The following is a 16,980-nucleotide window of genomic DNA, read 5'->3' as shown; positions in this document are numbered from 1 at the left end:
TCCCGCACACGAAAAATGGTCAATTGGTTTTATTAGCAAATTGGATCTGTGGCGCAATGGATAGCGCATTGGACTTACAGGAGAGATTGTTGAAGAGATTCAAAGGTTGTGGGTTCGAGTCCCACTAGAGTCAAACATAATTTTTTTGTCTCCTCCTTCCCTGAACAATGGAATGGAAAGAGTGATCTGATACAAAATAGCAAATGGTCTAATCCTTGAGTTCCCAATCCTATTCACCAAGGGACCTATATTTCACACCTACATAATTGTCTGACGTGTCAATTTTGTTGGAGTCCGTAACTTATCTCTACCACATTTCTCTGGTTCCTTTCGGTTAGCGCATTAGGCCAGTCAACCAAAAGTTGGTGGTATGAGCACACCCAAGTCCAACCTTCTTTTTGTTCAGCTTTTCCCTCACCTGTCTGAACCGGGGGCCAAGTTTCTGAACTTGTCTATGCATGTTGCCTGGAACCATGTCTTAGTTGGTTGTTGTACCTCTCTAGTAAAGTGGAGTTCCTGGTTTTTTATCCCACAGTGTCTTTCAAATGGCAGCTTTGTGTTTTCACTGATTTCCAGCCCGCCATCTAACTTTAGAATGTTATTTTGACAGAGCCGGTCTATGTCCCGCACACGAAAGATTTTCAATTTGGTGTGTTAGCAGAATGGTTCTGTGGCACAATGGATAGCGCATTGGGCTTCTAGGAGAGATTGTTGAAGAGATTCAAAGGTTGTGGGTTTGACTCCCACTAGAGTCAAACATAAATTTTTTGTCTCCTCCTTCCCTGAACAATGGAATGGAAAGAGTGATCTGATACAAAATAGCAAATGGTCTAATCCTTGAGTTCCCAACCCTATTCACCAAGGGACCTATATTTCACACCTACATAATTGTCTGACATGTATACATTTTGTTGGAGTCCGTAACTTATCTCTAACACATTTTTCTGGAGCTTTTCGGTTAGCGCATTAGGCCTGTCAGCCAAAAGTTGGTGGTATGAGCACACTCAAGACCAACTTTCTTTTTCTTCAGCTTTTCCCTCACCTGTCTGAACCGGGGGCCAAGTTTCTGAACTTGTCTATGCATGTTGCCTGGAACCATGTCTTAGTTGGTTGTTGTACCTCTCTAGTAAAGTGGAGTTCCTGGTTTTGTATCCCACAGTGGTTTTAAAATGGCAGCTTTGGTGTTTTCACTGATTTCCAGCCCGCCATCTAACTTGAGAAAGTTACTTTGAAAGAACCGGGCTATGTCCCGCACACGAAAAATGGTCAATTTGGTTTGTTAGCTAAATGGCTCTGTGGCGCAATGGATAGCGCATTGGACTTCTAGGAGAGCTTGTTGAAGAGATTCAAAGGTTGTACGTTTGATTCACACTATAGTCAAACCAAATTTTTTTGTCTCCTCCTTCCCTGAACAATGGAATGGAAAGAGTGATCTGATACAAAATAGCAAATGGTCTAATCCTTGAGGTCCCATCCCTATTCACCAAGGGACCTATATTTCACACCTACATAATTGTCTGACGTGTCAATTTTATTGGAGTCCGTAACTTATCTCTACCACGTTTCTCTGGTGCTTTTCGGTTAGCGCATTAGGCCTGTCAGCCAAAAGTTGATGGTATGTGCATGCCAAAGTCCAACCTCTTTTTTGTTCAGCATTTCCCTCACCTGTCTGAACTGGGGGCCAAGTTTCTGAACTTGTCTATGCATGTTGCCTGGAACCATTTCTTAGTTGGTTGTTGTACCTCTCTAGTAAAGTGGAGTTCCTGGTTTTGTATCCCACAGTGTCTTTCAAATGGCAGCTTTGGTGTTTTCACTTATTTCCAGCCCGCCATCTAACTTTGGAAAGTTACTTTGACAGAGCCGGGCTATGTCCCGCACACGAAAGATTTTCAATTTGGTTTGTAAGCTAAATGGCTCTCTGGCGCAATGGATAGCGCATTGGACTTCTAGGAGAGATTGTTGAATAGATTCAAAGGTTGTGGGTTCGAGTCCCACTAGAGTCAAACATAATTTTTTTGTCTCCTCCTTCCCTGAACAATGGAATGGAAAGAGTGATCTGATACAAAATAGCAAATGGTCTAATCCTTGAGTTCCCAACCCTATTCACCAAGGGACCTATATTTCACACCTACATAATTGTCTGACGTGTCAATTTTGTTGGAGTCCGTAACTTATCTCTACCACATTTCTCTGGTTCCTTTCGGTTAGCGCATTAGGCCAGTCAACCAAAAGTTGGTGGTATGAGCGCACCCAAGTCCAACCTTCTTTTTGTTCAGCTTTTCCCTCACCTGTCTGAACCTGGGGCCAAGTTTCTGAACTTGTCTATGCATGTTGCCTGGCACCGTGTCTTAGTTGGTTGAAGTACCTCTCTAGTAAAGTGGAGTTCCTGGTTTTGTATCCCACAGTGGTTTTAAAATGGCAGCTTTGGTGTTTTCACTGATTTCCAGCCCGCCATCTAACTTTAGAAAGTTACTTTGACAGAGCCGGGCTATGTCCCGCACACGAAAAATTGTCAATTTGGTTTGTAAGCTAAATGGCTCTCTGGCGCAATGGATAGCGCATTGGACTTCTAGGAGAGATTGTTGAATAGATTCAAAGTTTGTGGGTTCGAGTCCCACTGGAGTCAAACATAATTTTTTTGTCTCCTCCTTCCCTGAACACTGGAATGGAAAGAGTGATCTGATACAAAATAACAAATGGTCTAATCCTTGAGGTCCCAACCCTATTCACCAAGGGACCTCTATTTCACACCTACATAATTGTCTGACATGTGTCAATTTTGTTGGAGTCCGTAACTTATCTCTACCACGTTTCTCTGGTGCCTTTCGGTTAGCGCATTAGGACTGTCAGCCAAAAGTTGATGGTATGTGCATGCCAAAGTCCAACCTCTTTTTTGTTCAGCTTTCCCTCACCTGTCTGAACTGGGGGCCAAGTTTCTGAACTTGTCTATGCATGTTGCCTGGAACCATGTCTTAGTTGGTTGTTGTACCTCTCTAGTAAAGTGGAGTTCCTGGTTTTGTATCCCACAGTGTCTTTCAAATGGCAGCTTTGGTGTTTTCACTGATTTCCATTCCGCCATCTAACTTTTGAAAGTTACTTTGACAGAGCTGGGCTCAGTCCGGCACACAAAATGTTTCAATTTGGCTGGTTAGCAGAAAGGCTCTGTACGGCAATGGATAGCGCATTGGACTTCTAGGAGAGCTTGTTGAAGAGATTCAAAGGTTGTACGTTTTATTCACACTAGAGTCAAACCTAATTTTTTTGTCTCCTCCTTCCCTGAACAATGGAATGGAAAGAGTGATCTGATACAAAATAGCAAATGGTCTAATCCTTGAGGTCCCATCCCTATTCACCAAGGGACCTATATTTCACACCTACATAATTGTCTGACGTGTCAATTTTATTGGAGTCCGTACCACGTTTCTCTGGTGCTTTTCGGTTAGCGCTTTTCGGTTAGCGCATTAGGCCTGTCAGCCAAAAGTTGATGGTATATGCATGCCAAAGTCCAACTTCTTTTTTGTTCAGCATTTCCCTCACCTGTCTGAACTGGGGGCCAAGTTTCTGAACTTGTCTATGCATGTTGCCTGGAACCATTTCTTAGTTGGTTGTTGTACCTCTCTAGTAAAGTGGAGTTCCTGGTTTTGTATCCCACAGTGTCTTTCAAATGGCAGCTTTGGTGTTTTCACTTATTTCCAGCCCGCCATCTAACTTTGGAAAGTTACTTTGACAGAGCTGGGCTCAGTCCGGCACACAAAATGTTTCAATTTGGCTGGTTAGCAGAAAGGCTCTGTACGGCAATGGATAGCGCATTGGACTTCTAGGAGAGCTTGTTGAAGAGATTCAAAGGTTGTACGTTTGAGTCACACTAGAGTCAAACCTAATTTTTTTGTCTCCTCCTTCCCCGAACAATGGAATGGAAAGAGTGATCTGATACAAAATAGCAAATGGTCTAATCCTTGAGTTCCCAACCCTATTCACCAAGGGACCTATATTTCACACCTACATAATTGTCTGACGTGTCAATTTTGTTGGAGTCTGCAACTTATCTCTAACACATTTCTCTGGTACTTTTCGGTTAGCGCATTAGGCCTGTTGGCCAAAAGTTGGTGGTATGAGCATACCCAAGACCAACTTTCTTTTTGTTCAGCTTTTCCCTCACCTGTCAGAACCGGTGGCCAAGTTTCTGAACTTGTCTATGCATTTTGACTGGAACCATGTCTTAGTTGGTTGTTGTACCTCTCTAGTAAAGTGGAGTTCCTGGTTTTGTATCCCACAGTGTCTTTCAAATGGCAGCTTTGGTGTTTTCACTGATTTCCAGCCCGCCATCTAACTTTAGAAAGTTACTTTGACAGAGCCGGGCTATGTCCCGCACACGAAATATTTTCAATTTGGTTTGTTAGCAGAATGGCTCTGTGGCACAATGGATAGCGCATTGGACTTCTAGGAGAGATTGTAGAAGAGATTCAAAGGTTGTGGGTTCGAGTCCCACTAGAGTCAAACATAACTTTTTTGTCTCCTCCTTCCCTGAACAATGGAATGGAAAGAGTGATCTGATACAAAATAGCAAATGGTCTAATCCTTGAGTTCCCAACCCTATTCACCAAGGGACCTCTATTTCACACCTACATAATTGTCTGACATGTGTCAATTTTGTTGGAGTCCGTAACTTATCTCTACCACGTTTCTCTGGTGCCTTTCGGTTAGCGCATTAGGACTGTCAGCCAAAAGTTGATGGTATGTGCATGCCAAAGTCCAACCTCTTTTTTGTTCAGCTTTCCCTCACCTGTCTGAACTGGGGGCCAAGTTTCTGAACTTGTCTATGCATGTTGCCTGGAACCATGTCTTAGTTGGTTGTTGTACCTCTCTAGTAAAGTGGAGTTCCTGGTTTTGTATCCCACAGTGTCTTTCAAATGGCAGCTTTGGTGTTTTCACTGATTTCCATTCCGCCATCTAACTTTTGAAAGTTACTTTGACAGAGCTGGGCTCAGTCCGGCACACAAAATGTTTCAATTTGGCTGGTTAGCAGAAAGGCTCTGTACGGCAATGGATAGCGCATTGGACTTCTAGGAGAGCTTGTTGAAGAGATTCAAAGGTTGTACGTTTGATTCACACTAGAGTCAAACCTAATTTTTTTGTCTCCTCCTTCCCTGAACAATGGAATGGAAAGAGTGATCTGATACAAAATAGCAAATGGTCTAATCCTTGAGGTCCCATCCCTATTCACCAAGGGACCTATATTTCACACCTACATAATTGTCTGACGTGTCAATTTTATTGGAGTCCGTAACTTATCTCTACCACGTTTCTCTGGTGCTTTTCGGTTAGCGCATTAGGCCTGTCAGCCAAAAGTTGATGGTATGTGCATGCCAAAGTCCAACTTCTTTTTTGTTCAGCATTTCCCTCACCTGTCTGAACCGGGGGCCAAGTTTCTGAACTTGTCTATGCATGTTGCCTGGAACCATTTCTTAGTTGGTTGTTGTACCTCTCTAGTAAAGTGGAGTTCCTGGTTTTGTATCCCACAGTGTCTTTCAAATGGCAGCTTTGGTGTTTTCACTTATTTCCAGCCCGCCATCTAACTTTGGAAAGTTACTTTGACAGAGCTGGGCTCAGTCCGGCACACAAAATGTTTCAATTTGGCTGGTTAGCAGAAAGGCTCTGTACGGCAATGGATAGCGCATTGGACTTCTAGGAGAGCTTGTTGAAGAGATTCAAAGGTTGTGGGTTTGAGTCCCACTAGAGTCAAACATAATTTTTTTGTCTCCTCCTTCCCTGAACACTGGAATGGAAAGAGTGATCTGATACAAAATAACAAATGGTCTAATCCTTGAGGTCACAACCCTATTCACCAAGGGACCTCTATTTCACACCTACATAATTGTCTGACATGTGTCAATTTTGTTGGAGTCCGTAACTTATCTCTACCACGTTTCTCTGGTGCCTTTCGGTTAGCGCATTAGGCCTGTCAGCCAAAAGTTGGTGGTATGAGCACACCCAAGACCAACTTTCTTTTTGTTCAGCTTTTCCCTCACCTGTCTGAACCGGGGGCCAAGTTTCTGAACTTGTCTATGCATGTTGCCTGGAACCATGTCTTAGTTGGTTGTTGTACCTCTCTAGTAAAGTGGAGTTCCTGGTTTTGTATCCCACAGTGTCTTTCAAATGGCAGCTTTGGTGTTTTCACTGATTTCCAGCCCGCAATCTAACTTTAGAAAGTTATTTTGACAGAGCCGGTCTATGTCCTGCACACGAAAGATTTTCAATTTGGTTTGTTAGCAGAATGGCTCTCTGGCACAATGGATAGCGCATTGGACTTCTAGGAGAGATTGTAGAAGAGATTCAAAGGTTGTGGGTTAAAGTCCCACTAGAGTCAAACATAATTTTTTTGTCTCCTCCTTCCCTGAACAATGGAATGGAAAGAGTGATCTGATACAAAATAGCAAATGGTCTTATCCTTGAGTTCCCAACCCTATTCACCAAAGGACCTATATTTAACACCTATAGAATTGTCTGACATGTGTCAATTTTGTTGGAGTCCGCAACATATCTCTAACACGTTTCTCTGGTTGCATTAGGCCAGTCAGCCAAAAGTTGGTGGTATGAGCACACCCAAGACCAACTTTCTTTTTGTTCAGCTTTTCCCTCACCTGTCTGAACCGGTAGCCAAGTTTCTAAACTTGTCTATGCATGTTGCCTGGCACTTTGTCTTTGTTGGTTGTAGTACCTCTCTAGTAAAGTTGAGTTTCTGGTTTTGTATCCCACAGTGTCTTTCAAATGGTAGCTTTGGTGTTTTCACTGATTTCCAGCCCGCCATCTAACTTTAGAAAGTTACTTTGACAGAGCCGGGCTATGTCCCGCACACGAAAAATGGTCAATTTGATTTATTAGCAAATTGGATCTGTGGCGCAGTGGATAGCGTATTGGACTTATAGGAGAGATTGTTGAAGAGATTCAAAGGTTGTGGGCTAGAGTCAAGCATACTTTTTCTGTCTCCTCCTTCCCTGAACAATGGAAAGGAAAGAGTGATCTGATACAAAATTGCAAATGGTCTAATCCTTGAGTTCCCAACCCTATTCACCAAGGGACTTCTATTTCACACCTACATAATTGTCTGACGTGTCAATTTTGTTGGAGTCTGCAACTTATCTCTAACACATTTCTCTGGTGCTTTTCAGTTAGCGCATTAGGCCTGTCAGCCAAAAGTTGGTGGTATGAGCACACCCAAGACCAACTTTCTTTTTGTTCAGCTTTTCCCTCACCTGTCTGAACCGGGGGCCAAGTTTCTGAACTTGTCTATGCATGTTGCCTGGAACCATGTCTTAGTTGGTTGTTGTACCTCTCTAGTAAAGTGGAGTTCCTGGTTTTGTATCCCACAGTGTCTTTCAAATGGCAGCTTTGGTGTTTTCACTGATTTCCAGCCCGCCATCTAACTTTAGAAAGTTATTTTGACATAGCCGGTCTATGTCCTGCACACGAAAGATTTTCAATTTGGTTTGTTAGCAGAATGGCTCTCTGGCACAATGGATAGCGCATTGGACTTCTAGGAGAGATTGTTGAAGAGATTCAAAGGTTGTGTGTTCAAGTCCCACTAGAGTCAAACATAATTTTTTTGTCTCCTCCTTTCCTGAACAATGGAATGGAAAGAGTGATCTGATACAAAAGAGCAAATGGTCTAATCCTTGAGTTCCCAACCCTATTCACCAAGGGACCTATATTTCACACCTACATAATTGTCTGACATGTATCAATTTTGTTGGAGTCCGTAACTTATCTCTAACACGTTTTTCTGGTGCTTTTCGGTTAGCGCATTAGGCCTGTCAGCCAAAAGTTGGTGGAATGAGCACACCCAAGACCAACCTTTTTTTGTTCAGCTTTTCCCTCACCTGTCTGAACCGGTAGCCAAGTTTCTAAACTTGTCTTTGCATGTTGTCTGGCACTTTGTCTTAGTTGGTTGTAGTACCTCTCTAGTAAAGTGGAGTTTCTGGTTTTGTATCCCACAGTGTCTTTCAAATGGCAGCTTTGGTGTTTTCACTGATTTCCAGCCCGCCATCTAACTTTAGAAAGTTACTTTGACAGAGGCGGGCTATGTCCCGCACAGGAAAAATTGTCAATTTGATTTGTTAGCAAATTGGATCTGTGGCGCAATGGATAGCGCATTGGACTTCTAGGAGAGATTGTAGAAGAGATTCAAAGGTTGTGGGTTTGAGTCCCACTAGAATCAAACATATTATTTTTGTCTCCTCCTTCCCTGAACAATGGAATGGAAAGAGTGATCTGATACAAAAGAGCAAATGGTCTAATCCTTGAGTTCCCAACCCTATTCACCAAGGGACCTATATTTCACACCTACATAATTGTCTGACATGTATCAATTTTGTTGGAGTCCGTAACTTATCTCTAACACGTTTTTCTGGTGCTTTTCGGTTAGCACATTAGGCCTGTCAGCCAAAAGTTGGTGGAATAAGCACACCCAAGACCAACCTTTTTTTGTTCAGCTTTTCCCTCACCTGTCTGAACCGGTAGCCAAGTTTCTAAACTTGTCTTTGCATGTTGTCTGGCACTTTGTCTTAGTTGGTTGTAGTACCTCTCTAGTAAAGTGGAGTTTCTGGTTTTGTATCCCACAGTGTCTTTCAAATGGCAGCTTTGGTGTTTTCACTGATTTCCAGCCCGCCATCTAACTTTAGAAAGTTACTTTGACAGAGCCGGGCTATGTCCCGCACAGGAAAAATTGTTAATTTGATTTGTTAGCAAATTGGATCTGTGGCGCAATGGATAGCGCATTGGACTTCTAGGAGAGATTGTTGAAGAGATTCAAAGGTTGTGGGTTTGAGTCCCACTAGAGTCAAACATACATTTTTTGTCTCCTCCTTCCCTGAACAATGGAATGGAAAGAGTGATCTGATACAAAAGAGCAAATGGTCTAATCCTTGAGTTCCCAACCCTATTCACCAAGGGACCTATATTTCACACCTACATAATTGTCTGACATGTATACATTTTGTTGGAGTCCGTAACTTATCTCTAACACGTTTTTCTGGAGCTTTTCGGTTAGCGCATTAGGCCTGTCAGCCAAAAGTTGGTGGTATGAGCACACTCAAGACCAACTTTCTTTTTCTTCAGCTTTTCCCTCACCTGTCTGAACCGGGGGCCAAGTTTCTGAACTTGTCTATGCATGTTGCCTGGAACCATGTCTTAGTTGGTTGTTGTACCTCTCTAGTAAAGTGGAGTTCCTGGTTTTGTATCCCACAGTGGTTTTAAAATGGCAGCTTTGGTGTTTTCACTGATTTCCAGCCCGCCATCTAACTTGAGAAAGTTACTTTGAAAGAACCGGGCTATGTCCCGCACACAAAAAATGGTCAATTTGGTTTGTTAGCTAAATGGCTCTGTGGCGCAATGAAGAGGCGGGCTTCAGCTTTCCCTCACCTGTCTGAACTGGGGGCCAAGTTTCTGAACTTGTCTATGCATGTTGCCTGGAACCATGTCTTAGTTGGTTGTTGTACCTCTCTAGTAAAGTGGAGTTCCTGGTTTTGTATCCCACAGTGTCTTTCAAATGGCAGCTTTGGTGTTTTCACTGATTTCCATTCCGCCATCTAACTTTGGAAAGTTACTTTGACAGAGCCGGGCTATGTCCCGCACACGAAAGATTTTCAATTTGGTTTGTTAGCAGAATGGCTCTGTGGCACAATGGATAGCGCATTGGACTTCTAGGAGAGATTGTAGAAGAGATTCAAAGGTTGTGGGTTCGAGTCCCACTAGAGTCAAACATAATTTTTTTGTCTCCTCCTTCCCTGAACAATGGAATGGAAAGAGTGATCTGATACAAAATAGCAAATGGTCTAATCCTTGAGTTCCCAACCCTATTCACCAAGGGACCTATATTTCACACCTACATAATTGTCTGACGTGTCAATTTTATTGGAGTCCGTAACTTATCTCTACCACGTTTCTCTGGTGCTTTTCGGTTAGCGCATTAGGCCAGTCAACCAAAAGTTGGTGGTATGAGCACACCCAAGTCCAACCTTCTTTTTGTTCAGCTTTTCCCTCACCTGTCTGAACCTGGGGCCAAGTTTCTGAACTTGTCTATGCATGTTGCCTGGCACCGTGTCTTAGTTGGTTGAAGTACCTCTCTTGTAAAGTGGAGTTCCTGGTTTTGTATCCCACAGTGGTTTTAAAATGGCAGCTTTGGTGTTTTCACTGATTTCCAGCCCGCCATCTAACTTTAGAAAGTTACTTTGACAGAGCCGGGCTATGTCCCGCACACGAAAAATTGTCAATTTGGTTTGTAAGCTAAATGGCTCTCTGGCGCAATGGATAGCGCATTGGACTTCTAGGAGAGATTGTTGAATAGATTCAAAGTTTGTGGGTTCGAGTCCCACTGGAGTCAAACATACATTTTTTGTCTCCTCCTTCCCTGAACACTGGAATGGAAAGAGTGATCTGATACAAAATAACAAATGGTCTAATCCTTGAGGTCCCAACCCTATTCACCAAGGGACCTCTATTTCACACCTACATAATTGTCTGACATGTGTCAATTTTGTTGGAGTCCGTAACTTATCTCTACCACGTTTCTCTGGTGCCTTTCGGTTAGCGCATTAGGACTGTCAGCCAAAAGTTGATGGTATGTGCATGCCAAAGTCCAACCTCTTTTTTGTTCAGCTTTCCCTCACCTGTCTGAACTGGGGGCCAAGTTTCTGAACTTGTCTATGCATGTTGCCTGGAACCATGTCTTAGTTGGTTGTTGTACCTCTCTAGTAAAGTGGAGTTCCTGGTTTTGTATCCCACAGTGTCTTTCAAATGGCAGCTTTGGTGTTTTCACTGATTTCCATTCCGCCATCTAACTTTTGAAAGTTACTTTGACAGAGCTGGGCTCAGTCCGGCACACAAAATTTTTCAATTTGGCTGGTTAGCAGAAAGGCTCTGTACGGCAATGGATAGCGCATTGGACTTCTAGGAGAGCTTGTTGAAGAGATTCAAAGGTTGTACGTTTGATTCACACTAGAGTCAAACCTAATTTTTTTGTCTCCTCCTTCCCTGAACAATGGAATGGAAAGAGTGATCTGATACAAAATAGCAAATGGTCTAATCCTTGAGGTCCCATCCCTATTCACCAAGGGACCTATATTTCACACCTACATAATTGTCTGACGTGTCAATTTTATTGGAGTCCGTAACTTATCTCTACCACGTTTCTCTGGTGCTTTTCGGTTAGCGCATTAGGCCTGTCAGCCAAAAGTTGATGGTATGTGCATGCCAAAGTCCAACTTCTTTTTTGTTCAGCATTTCCCTCACCTGTCTGAACTGGGGGCCAAGTTTCTGAACTTGTCTATGCATGTTGCCTGGAACCATTTCTTAGTTGGTTGTTGTACCTCTCTAGTAAAGTGGAGTTCCTGGTTTTGTATCCCACAGTGTCTTTCAAATGGCAGCTTTGGTGTTTTCACTTATTTCCAGCCCGCCATCTAACTTTGGAAAGTTACTTTGACAGAGCTGGGCTCAGTCCGGCACACAAAATGTTTCAATTTGGCTGGTTAGCAGAAAGGCTCTGTACGGCAATGGATAGCGCATTGGACTTCTAGGAGAGCTTGTTGAAGAGATTCAAAGGTTGTACGTTTGAGTCACACTAGAGTCAAACCTAATTTTTTTGTCTCCTCCTTCCCCGAACAATGGAATGGAAAGAGTGATCTGATACAAAATAGCAAATGGTCTAATCCTTGAGTTCCCAACCCTATTCACCAAGGGACCTATATTTCACACCTACATAATTGTCTGACATGTGTCAATTTTGTTGGAGTCTGCAACTTATCTCTAACACATTTCTCTGGTACTTTTCGGTTAGCGCATTAGGCCTGTTGGCCAAAAGTTGGTGGTATGAGCATACCCAAGACCAACTTTCTTTTTGTTCAGCTTTTCCCTCACCTGTCAGAACCGGTGGCCAAGTTTCTGAACTTGTCTATGCATTTTGACTGGAACCATGTCTTAGTTGGTTGTTGTACCTCTCTAGTAAAGTGGAGTTCCTGGTTTTGTATCCCACAGTGTCTTTCAAATGGCAGCTTTGGTGTTTTCACTGATTTCCAGCCCGCCATCTAACTTTAGAAAGTTACTTTGACAGAGCCGGGCTATGTCCCGCACACGAAATATTTTCAATTTGGTTTGTTAGCTAGAATGGCTCTGTGGCACAATGGATAGCGCATTGGACTTCTAGGAGAGATTGTAGAAGAGATTCAAAGGTTGTGGGTTTGAGTCCCACTAGAGTCAAACATAACTTTTTTGTCTCCTCCTTCCCTGAACAATGGAATGGAAAGAGTGATCTGATACAAAATAGCAAATGGTCTAATCCTTGAGTTCCCAACCCTATTCACCAAGGGACCTCTATTTCACACCTACATAATTGTCTGACATGTGTCAATTTTGTTGGAGTCCGTAACTTATCTCTACCACGTTTCTCTGGTGCCTTTCGGTTAGCGCATTAGGACTGTCAGCCAAAAGTTCATGGTATGTGCATGCCAAAGTCCAACCTCTTTTTTGTTCAGCTTTCCCTCACCTGTCTGAACTGGGGGCCAAGTTTCTGAACTTGTCTATGCATGTTGCCTGGAACCATGTCTTAGTTGGTTGTTGTACCTCTCTAGTAAAGTGGAGTTCCTGGTTTTGTATCCCACAGTGTCTTTCAAATGGCAGCTTTGGTGTTTTCACTGATTTCCATTCCGCCATCTAACTTTTGAAAGTTACTTTGACAGAGCTGGGCTCAGTCCGGCACACAAAATGTTTCAATTTGGCTGGTTAGCAGAAAGGCTCTGTACGGCAATGGATAGCGCATTGGACTTCTAGGAGAGCTTGTTGAAGAGATTCAAAGGTTGTACGTTTGATTCACACTAGAGTCAAACCTAATTTTTTTGTCTCCTCCTTCCCTGAACAATGGAATGGAAAGAGTGATCTGAAACAAAATAGCAAATGGTCTAATCCTTGAGGTCCCATCCCTATTCACCAAGGGACCTATATTTCACACCTACATAATTGTCTGACGTGTTAATTTTATTGGAGTCCGTAACTTATCTCTACCACGTTTCTCTGGTGCTTTTCGGTTAGCGCATTAGGCCTGTCAGCCAAAAGTTGATGGTATGTGCATGCCAAAGTCCAACTTCTTTTTTGTTCAGCATTTCCCTCACCTGTCTGAACTGGGGGCCAAGTTTCTGAACTTGTCTATGCATGTTGCCTGGAACCATTTCTTAGTTGGTTGTTGTACCTCTCTAGTAAAGTGGAGTTCCTGGTTTTGTATCCCACAGTGTCTTTCAAATGGCAGCTTTGGTGTTTTCACTTATTTCCAGCCCGCCATCTAACTTTGGAAAGTTACTTTGACAGAGCTGGACTCAGTCCGGCACACAAAATGTTTCAATTTGGCTGGTTAGCAGAAAGGCTCTGTACGGCAATGGATAGCGCATTGGACTTCTAGGAGAGCTTGTTGAAGAGATTCAAAGGTTGTACGTTTGAGTCACACTAGAGTCAAACCTAATTTTTTTGTCTCCTCCTTCCCCGAACAATGGAATGGAAAGAGTGATCTGATACAAAATAGCAAATGGTCTAATCCTTGAGTTCCCAACCCTATTCACCAAGGGACCTATATTTCACACCTACATAATTGTCTGACGTGTCAATTTTGTTGGAGTCTGCAACTTATCTCTAACACATTTCTCTGGTACTTTTCGGTTAGCGCATTAGGCCTGTTGGCCAAAAGTTGGTGGTATGAGCATACCCAAGACCAACTTTCTTTTTGTTCAGCTTTTCCCTCACCTGTCAGAACCGGTGGCCAAGTTTCTGAACTTGTCTATGCATTTTGACTGGAACCATGTCTTAGTTGGTTGTTGTACCTCTCTAGTAAAGTGGAGTTCCTGGTTTTGTATCCCACAGTGTCTTTCAAATGGCAGCTTTGGTGTTTTCACTGATTTCCAGCCCGCCATCTAACTTTAGAAAGTTACTTTGACAGAGCCGGGCTATGTCCCGCACACGAAATATTTTCAATTTGGTTTGTTAGCAGAATGGCTCTGTGGCACAATGGATAGCGCATTGGACTTCTAGGAGAGATTGTAGAAGAGATTCAAAGGTTGTGGGTTCGAGTCCCACTAGAGTCAAACATAACTTTTTTGTCTCCTCCTTCCCTGAACAATGGAATGGAAAGAGTGATCTGATACAAAATAGCAAATGGTCTAATCCTTGAGTTCCCAACCCTATTCACCAAGGGACCTATATTTCACACCTACATAATTGTCTGACGTGTCATTTTTGTTGGAGTCCGTAACTTATCTCTACCACATTTCTCTGGTTCCTTTCGGTTAGCGCATTAGGCCAGTCAACTAAAAGTTGGTGGTATGAGCACACCCAAGTCCAACCTTCTTTTTGTTCAGCTTTTCCCTCACCTGTCTGAACCTGGGGCCAAGTTTCTGAACTTGTCTATGCATGTTGCCTGGAACCATGTCTTAGTTGGTTGTTGTACCTCTCTAGTAAAGTGGAGTTCCTGGTTTTGTATCCCACAGTGGTTTTAAAATTGCAGCTTTGGTGTTTTCACTGATTTCCAGCCCGCCATCTAACTTGAGAAAGTTACTTTGAAAGAACCGGGCTATGTCCCGCACACGAAAAATGGTCAAATTGGTTTGTTAGCTAAATGGCTCTGTGGCGCAATGGATAGCGCATTGGACTTCTAGGAGAGATTGTAGAAGAGATTCAAAGGTTGTGGGTTCGAGTCCCACTAGAGTCAAACATAACTTTTTTGTCTCCTCCTTCCCTGAACACTGGAATGGAAAGAGTGATCTGATACAAAATAACAAATGGTCTAATCCTTGAGGTCCCAACCCTATTCACCAAGGGACCTCTATTTCACACCTACATAATTGTCTGACATGTGTCAATTTTGTTGGAGTCCGTAACTTATCTCTACCACGTTTCTCTGGTGCCTTTCGGTTAGCGCATTAGGACTGTCAGCCAAAAGTTGATGGTATGTGCATGCCAAAGTCCAACCTCTTTTTTGTTCAGCTTTCCCTCACCTGTCTGAACTGGGGGCCAAGTTTCTGAACTTGTCTATGCATGTTGCCTGGAACCATGTCTTAGTTGGTTGTTTTACCTCTCTAGTAAAGTGGAGTTCCTGGTTTTGTATCCCACAGTGTCTTTAAAATGGCAGCTTTGGTGTTTTCACTGATTTCCAGCCCGCCATCTATCTTTTGAAAGTTACTTTGACAGAGCTGGGCTCAGTCCGGCACACAAATTGTTTCAATTTGGCTGGTTAGCAGAAAGGCTCTGTACGGCAATGGATAGCGCATTGGACTTCTAGGAGAGCCTGTTGAAGAGATTCAAAGGTTGTACGTTTGAGTCACACTAGAGTCAAACCTAATTTTTTTGTCTCCTCCTTCCCTGAACAATGGAATGGAAAGAGTGATCTGATACAAAATAGCAAATGGTCTAATCCTTGAGTTCCCAACCCTATTCACCAAGGGACCTATATTTCACACCTACATAATTGTCTGACGTGTCAATTTTGTTGGAGTCTGCAACTTATCTCTAACACATTTCTCTGGTGCTTTTCGGTTAGCGCATTAGGCCTGTTGGCCAAAAGTTGGTGGTATGAGCATACCCAAGACCAACTTTCTTTTTGTTCAGCTTTTCCCTCACCTGTCAGAACCGGTGGCCAAGTTTCTGAACTTGTCTATGCATTTTGACTGGAACCATGTCTTAGTTGGTTGTTGTACCTCTCTAGTAAAGTGGAGTTCCTGGTTTTGTATCCCACAGTGTCTTTCAAATGGCAGCTTTGGTGTTTTCACTGATTTCCAGCCCGCCATCTAACTTTAGAAAGTTACTTTGACAGAGCCGGGCTATGTCCCGCACACGAAATATTTTCAATTTGGTTTGTTAGCAGAATGGCCCTGTGGCACAATGGATAGCGCATTGGACTTCTAGGAGAGATTGTAGAAGAGATTCAAAGGTTGTGGGTTCGAGTCCCACTAGAGTCAAACATAATTTTTTTGTCTCCTCCTTCCCTGAACAATGGAATGGAAAGAGTGATCTGATACAAAATAGCAAATGGTCTAATCCTTGAGTTCCCAACCCTATTCACCAAGGGTCCTATATTTCACACCTACATAATTGTCTGACGTGTCAATTTTGTTGGAGTCCGTAACTTATCTCTACCACATTTCTCTGGTTCCTTTCGGTTAGCGCATTAGGCCAGTCAACCAAAAGTTGGTGGTATGAGCACACCCAAGTCCAACCTTCTTTTTGTTCAGCTTTTCCCTCACCTGTCTGAACCTGGGGCCAAGTTTCTGAACTTGTCTATGCATGTTGCCTGGAACCATGTCTTAGTTGGTTGTTGTACCTCTCTAGTAAAGTGGAGTTCCTGGTTTTGTATCCCACAGTGTCTTTCAAACGGCAGCTTTGGTGTTTTCACTGATTTCCAGCCCGCCATCTAACTTTAGAAAGTTACTTTGACAGAGCCGGGCTATGTCCCGCACACGAAAAAATGTCAATTTGGTTTGTTAGCGAAATGGTTTCTGTGGCGCAATGGATACCGCACTGGACTTCTAGGAGAGATTGTTGAAGAGATTCAAAGGTTGTGGGTTCGAGTCAAACATAACTGTTTTTGTCTCCTCCTTCCCTGAACAATGGAATGGAAAGAGTGATCTGATACAAAATAGCAAATGGTCTAATCCTTGAGTTCCCAACCCTATTCATCAAGGGACCTATATTTCACACCTACATAATTGTCTGACGTGTCAATTTTGTTGGAGTCCGCAACTTATCTCTAACACATTTCTCTGGTACTTTTCGGTTAGCGCATTAGGCCAGTCAACCAAAAGTTGGTGGTATGAGCACACCCAAGTCCAACTTTCTTTTTGTTCAGCTTTTCCCTCACCTGTCTGAACCGGGGGCCAAGTTTCTAAACTTGTCTTTGCATGTTGCCTGGCACCATGTCTTAGTTGGTTGAAGTACCTCTCTAGTAAAGTGGAG

The 16,980-nt window shown here is 43.0% G+C and overlaps 6 non-coding genes across 6 annotated transcripts; all 6 read left to right on the top strand.

Annotated features, from left to right (window-relative positions):
- Nucleotides 1–1,912: 1,912 nt before the first annotated feature.
- trnar-ucu (transfer RNA arginine (anticodon UCU)) lies at nucleotides 1,913–2,003 on the top strand. Its single transcript is given in 2 exon segments — nucleotides 1,913–1,949; nucleotides 1,968–2,003. It is a non-coding gene; the product is annotated as a tRNA-Arg (tRNA).
- A 2,403-nt stretch (nucleotides 2,004–4,406) lies between these two features.
- Nucleotides 4,407–4,497, top strand: trnar-ucu (transfer RNA arginine (anticodon UCU)). The gene is given in 2 exon segments: nucleotides 4,407–4,443; nucleotides 4,462–4,497. It is a non-coding gene; the product is annotated as a tRNA-Arg (tRNA).
- A 5,167-nt stretch (nucleotides 4,498–9,664) lies between these two features.
- Nucleotides 9,665–9,755, top strand: trnar-ucu (transfer RNA arginine (anticodon UCU)). Its single transcript is given in 2 exon segments — nucleotides 9,665–9,701; nucleotides 9,720–9,755. It is a non-coding gene; the product is annotated as a tRNA-Arg (tRNA).
- A 4,271-nt stretch (nucleotides 9,756–14,026) lies between these two features.
- Nucleotides 14,027–14,117, top strand: trnar-ucu (transfer RNA arginine (anticodon UCU)). Its single transcript is given in 2 exon segments — nucleotides 14,027–14,063; nucleotides 14,082–14,117. It is a non-coding gene; the product is annotated as a tRNA-Arg (tRNA).
- Nucleotides 14,118–14,649: 532 nt separating this feature from the next.
- trnar-ucu (transfer RNA arginine (anticodon UCU)) lies at nucleotides 14,650–14,740 on the top strand. The gene is given in 2 exon segments: nucleotides 14,650–14,686; nucleotides 14,705–14,740. It is a non-coding gene; the product is annotated as a tRNA-Arg (tRNA).
- Nucleotides 14,741–15,895: 1,155 nt separating this feature from the next.
- On the top strand, nucleotides 15,896–15,986 carry trnar-ucu (transfer RNA arginine (anticodon UCU)). Its single transcript is given in 2 exon segments — nucleotides 15,896–15,932; nucleotides 15,951–15,986. It is a non-coding gene; the product is annotated as a tRNA-Arg (tRNA).
- The last annotated feature ends 994 nt before the right edge of the window (nucleotides 15,987–16,980 follow it).

Source organism: Salvelinus alpinus, chromosome 13 (assembly GCF_045679555.1).
Source record: "Salvelinus alpinus chromosome 13, SLU_Salpinus.1, whole genome shotgun sequence".
NCBI lineage: Eukaryota > Metazoa > Chordata > Actinopteri > Salmoniformes > Salmonidae > Salvelinus > Salvelinus alpinus.
The sequence above is the reverse complement of the archived record's forward strand: the minus strand, read 5'-3'. Positions and strand labels throughout refer to the sequence as shown.